The sequence below is a fragment of the Heloderma suspectum genome, chromosome 5, assembly GCF_057233095.1.
Source record: "Heloderma suspectum isolate Gila_16-S chromosome 5, 16-S_ref, whole genome shotgun sequence".
NCBI lineage: Eukaryota > Metazoa > Chordata > Lepidosauria > Squamata > Helodermatidae > Heloderma > Heloderma suspectum.
The window spans coordinates 164,279,240-164,285,239 of record NC_139462.1 but is presented as its reverse complement, the minus strand read 5'-3'; positions in this window follow the sequence as shown (position 1 = coordinate 164,285,239).

Below are 6,000 nucleotides of genomic sequence, written 5' to 3'. Positions count from 1 at the left end.
CTACGCATTTCCAGGCCTCTGAGCTATAGGTTACTGGAATTTGGATTTGCCTTCTGTTTATATGTATGATTTTAAATTAATGTTTATCAGTTTAAATATATTTCTTTTCTTTTTTTAAAAACTGTAAGCGACCTTTGGACAATTTGTTGAAAGGTGGAATACAAACGTGCGAATACAAATAAAATAAAATGCAAGCCAACTCCCATCCCACCCCCAAACAAGCTGGGGATAGTGTGTAAAACAGGGAAAGTGCTTGCTGTCTTGTTCTAATTCAGGTATGGTCAACGTGTTGCCCTCCAGATGTTTTGGATTACAACTCCTATCAGGACTAGTCAGCATAGCCAGTGGTGAGGAATGATGTGAGTTGTAGGCCAAAACATTTGGAGGGCCACAAATTGCCCATCCCTGTTCTAACTGGTAGCAGATATTCCAAACATGTTAGTACATCCAACATTTTCAGAAGTCAGTTGGATCATTTGGAAATTCCTTTCCGACCAGTACTGTCGCATGGTGCACCACAGGATCCTGGAAATAACTTGTTTGAAATCAGTATGCTACAGCAGATGTTTTTCTACTACACAATGGAGAATTGGATTGCTGCAATTGACCCGAGGGCTTGTGTGCATGGCCTTTCTAACTTCATTAATAATATATATCAGCACATTTCCCCTTTACAACTTGTGGACATTTTACTGCTGCATAAGCTCCCTGAAATGCCAACTCCCTGAACCTTGGGTTGAATTGAATACAGTTCATCATTTTGCAGTTAATTTATTAAACGTAGTGGAAATAATGATTGATGAAAGGCAGAAAAACAGAGAAGGGTTTGAATCATTGCATGAGACCAGCTTTTAGCTGATTTTCCTTTTCTGTTCAGAAGCTCTGAGCCAGCTAAATGGAGGGAACAATCCTATGGCTGCTAGTCAATGGCTAGACGGCCACAGGATATCTGGTTTTCCAGGAACCAACCTCGGAGCCCGCGCTCCGAGGTCGCTCCTGGAGAACCAACCTCCCCCCGCTTCCATGCTGCCTCCGAGGTAGCGCGGAACAGCCCCATGCTCCTGATCACAAGAGGATCGTGAAGTGGCCAAAATGGGGTGTTCCCAGAGGGCGTTCCGGGGCAGGGAAGGCGGAAATGTCTGTCTGACACATCCAATGTGTTGTACGGCAGCCTCCTCCCCCACTCAGCCCTCCTGCAGCTAGACAGTTGCAATCAGCTGTCTAGCTGAAAATGCAGGGCAGGAGAAGCACGGAGGGAACAATTCCCTCTGTGCTTCTCCTGCCCTGCATTGGATAGGCAGTCGCCTCTGAGTTTGGAGGCAGCCGTCAATCTGCATAGGATTGTGCCCTTATTTGCGATGATACCCCCTTTCAGATGTTTTGTCTGCCCACACAATGAATTCATATGGATGTGTGTGGGGCATTGTGGGGAAAACCTCCACCTCTAGGGTGGCCATGTGTCCTCTTTTACACAGGACAGTCCTCTATTTGAAGGGCTGCCAGAGGACAGCCCTCAATTATGAAGATGTCCTCTATTTGAAGGGCTGCCCAAAGTCTGGTATAAAGATAAAGAACCATCAGAAGGAAGAAATGGGCCTTGAAATTGCCCATCAACAGCACCTGGACAACAGACTGAGTAAGGCACACAGGACACTTAGTCAAAGTCTTCCACACTGTGGTGAGATGTACTGTATTCCTATTTAAATTGTAATAATTCTTTCTAAATTTGCATCTGTACATATAAATCGATTATACTAATCAATGTCCTCTGTTTTGATGAAGCATTTCCTCTTTTTTGGCGATGTATATGTGGCCACATATTCCCCTCTGATATATATGTATTCATGGTAGTCTGAAAAAGTCCTCCTGCAGGGCTCCCAAATGCACAAAGAGCCATCTGCAAGTACCTGCAGGGATATTTTCAGATAGCACAATAAATGCATGTACATCGGGGACGGAGGTCACTATTGCACTGCCACACCCACATTCATGGTAGGGCTGTCCAAGACCTTTTTGGTCACTTTGAGCTGCCATTTGTTTTTGTTGCTGAACGCAGCTCACGTACATTCGTTTTGTTTTGGTACTCACATTCTAAGGCTAGATCTACACCACTGATTATAGTGCACTGGCTGAAGTGCGCTGTGTATTGAAGGGCACTGATAACTGTTGGGGCACATTACACACTCTATATACCGCTATCGTAGTGTTTATTTCCTACTTTTTTATTCCACATTATCCAAAATACTGCAACAAATGTCATTGTGTGTCCTACAAGGTAAAAATGCGCAAGAGGGATAGGATCACCATGATGGGATCGTGATAATATGACACAAGGTGTAGATCTGACCCTAGTTGGGTGTTCCTCTTCTCTACCCCACTCCATCCCCTTTTAAAAACAGGTTCGGGGTTGCTGCTTCTGGTGGCCACCGTTTTGTTTTCTCAGAATGCCCTGGTGCCTAGGGATGGCGAAGAATTTCTCCCCGAAACTTCGGGGGGCCGAGCGCCAACGTGTTCGGCCCCCCGAACAAGTTTCGGGGAGAAATTCTCCGCACCCCCCCGCACCCCGCACCCCCCCCAGGACGGGACTTACCTTTGCCGAATGTCCCTCCCGGCGGCGGGTCCGGCCGGCGGTTCGGCGGGTGTTCGTCCTGGGCGGGGGCGGCAGCCGATCTTTCGACCGGCTGCCGCCGCCGCCATTGCAATAAAAGAAGAAGAAAAAAAACGCCCCCGTGATAGGCTACGTGACGATTAACGTAGCCTATCACGGCTAGATTTGCAAAGTCAACCGTGATAGGCTACGTAAATCGTCACGTAGCCTATCACGGGTGACTTTAAAAAAAAAAAAAGCGCGTACGGATAATGGCGGCCCCCATAGGGAGCCGCCATTCCCGTTCCTTATTTGGTTGCTGTAGTCTACGTAAAGATTTACGTAGACTACAGCAACCAAATAAGGAACGCGAATGGCGGCTCCCTATGGCGGCTGCCATTTGCGTACGCGCTTTTTTTTTTTTTTAAAGTCACCCGTGATAGGCTACGTGACGATTGACGTAGCCTATCATGGCTGACTTTGCAGATCTAGCCGTGATAGGTACGTTAATCGTCATGTAGCCTATCACGGGGGCGTTTTTTTTTTTTTTTTAAACTTTCGAGTTCGTGGCCGGGCGAGGCGGGAAGCCTCCTCCCCGGCCTGAATTTCGGCCGGGCGAGGCGGGAAGCCTCCCCCCCCGGCCTGAACTTCGCGGGGGGAGCGGCAAAGCGCCTCCCCCCCACCGCGAACAAGCTTCAAGGACAGGTACGTCACTTTCGTCCACCCCTACTGGTGCCACATTATTCCTAGCCTTTTGGAAGGGCAAAGGCAGCTCCCAAAAGGCCAGCAAAAATGAATGAATGAATGAATGAATGAATGAATGAATGAATGGTGGGAAAGCAGAATCTCTCAAAGGTGAGAAGCAACTTGGTGGGCTTTAGTGACTGCTCAACCACTAGCCTAGCCATGCTTATGAGAATCCAATACACTAAGTAAGTGCAATGGAGGTGCTTGCCTCATTGATGCAAAATGTGGCAGCTAGGTCATATTACACCTGTCTTCAAAGACCTGAAGTAGTTGCCAACTGCTTTCCTGGCTCCATTCAAAGTTTTAACCTTTACAGTCCTAAACGGATTAGGCCCCTGTCCCATTTTGAACATACCTGGATATTAAGATCTGCAGGAGAGGCCCTCTTGAGGGCATTATTGCCTGCACAGGCCCATTTCTCAGGCATGTGTGAAAGGGCTTTCTCCTGTGTTGCTCCTAAACCATGGAATGTGCTCCCTCAAGAACTACGACTGCCCCTCACTTGTTGTTCAGTCGTTCAGTCGTGTCCGACTCTTCGTGACCTCATGGACCATAGCACGCCAGGCCTTCCTGTCCTGCGCTCTCTCCCGGAGCGTGCTCAAGTTCATATTCATTGCATCGGTGATGCTATCTAGCCATCTCATCCTCTGTCGTCCCCTTCTCCTTTTGCCTTCAGTCTTTCCCAGCATCAGGGTCTTTTCCAGAGAGTTTTCTCTTCGCATTAGGTGGTCAAAATATTTGAGCTTCAGCTTCAGTATCTGTCCTTCCAATGAGCACTCAGGGTTGATTTCCTTTAGGATTGACTGATTTGACCTCCTTGCAGTCCAGGGGACTCGCAAGAGTCTTCTCCAGCACCATATTTCGAAAGCATCAATTCTTCGGCGCTCAGCCTTCCTTATAGTCCAGCTCTCTCAGCCATACATTACTACTGGGAAAACCATAGCTTTGATTAGACGGACCTTTGTCGGCAAGGTGATGTCTCTGCTTCTTACTATGCTGTCTAGGTTTGCCATAGCTTTCTTCCCAAGGAGCAAGCGTGTTTTAATTTCATGGCTACAGTCACTGTCTGTGGTGATCTTGGAGTAGGGATGTACGAAAGTCACTTACCTGGTCTCGCAGCTTGCTTCGCGGTGGGGGGGAGGCGCTTCGCTTCTCCCCCCGAAGTTCAGGCTGGGGGGGGGAGGCTTCCTGCCTCGCCCGGCCGAAATTCAGGCGGGGGAGAAGCGCCCCGTCTCCCCGGCCGCGAACTTCAAAAGAAAAGTAAAAAAAAAAGCCCCATGATAGGCTACATAACGATTTACGTAGTCTATCACGGCTAGATCTGCCAAGTCAGCCGTGATAGGCCATGTTAATCGTTACGTAGCCTATCACGGGGGTGTTTTTTTTTTAACTTTCCTTGTAATGGCGGCGGCGGCAGCCGGTCGAAAGACCGGCTGCCGCCCCCGCCCCTGACGAAGACCCGACGAACCGCCGCCGGGACCCGCCGCCAGGAGGGACATTCGTGAAAGGTAAGTCCCATCCCGGGGGTGCGGCGGGGGGGGTGGCGGGGGGGTGGGGGAGAATTTCACCGCCGATTTTGGGGGGGCCGAATGCGTTGGCACTCGGCCCCCCGAAGTTTCAGGGAGAAATTCTCCCCCATCCCTATCTTGGAGCCCAAGAAAATAAAATCTGTCACAGCTTCCATTTCTTCCCCTTCTATATGCCAGGAAGTGATAGGGCCAGATGCCATGGTCTTAGTTTTTTTAATGTTGAGTTTCAAACCAGCTTTTGCACTCTCCTCTTTCACTCTCAACAAGAGGCTCTTTAGATCCTCTTCGCTTTCTGCCATTAGGGTGGTATCATCTGCGTATCCGAGGTTGTTGATAATTCTCCCGGCAATCTTAATTCTGGGCCCCTCACTTACTTGGCTTTTAGAAAGGGCGGAAATGCCTGTATGACACATCCAATGTGTTGTATGGCAGCCTCCTCCCCCGCTCAGCCTTCCCACAGGTAGACAGTCGCAATCAGCTGTCTAGCCGAAAATGCAGGGCAGGCAAAGCATGGAGGGAACAATCCCCTCTGCGCTTCTCCTGCCTTGCAGTGCATAGGTGGTCATCTCCTAGTTTGAAGGCACATCATTTTAATCCAGGCTTTTTAATTGTGCAGTTTTAACATTTTACTGTTTAAAAGAATTGTGTTAAGGTTTTATGGTTTTAAATTATTGTATACCACCTTGATGGCTTTTTGGGAAATAAGGTAGTGTGTGCATGTCAAACAAACAAACAAACAAACAAACAAATTCTGTTATAGATGTACCCATAGCCTCGATTTCAATTCCCCACGGCAAACTCAAAAGATCCACTCCAAAATGATATTAAATGGAAAACAACCAGGATTCTAAGCATTACACTTCCATCTCTTTTGTGGCATATAATTAAAACCTGAAGATGTGGTTGCCAATTACCGCCAAGGAATTAAAGAGGATGCTTCAGGCTTTTGTGATAGCCTTTTTATGAAGCTATTATCAGCTTTTAAGGTTCTGCCTGTGAACAATGTGCCTGGAAATGTGAACAGTGCATACTTGTTCTAAGATCTGCCAGGGAATGACAGATGTGAGCTGTCAGACATTGGCAGGGATGAGAGACAGTCAAAGATGGGAGACAGTCAAAGACAACCTTGCAATGCTT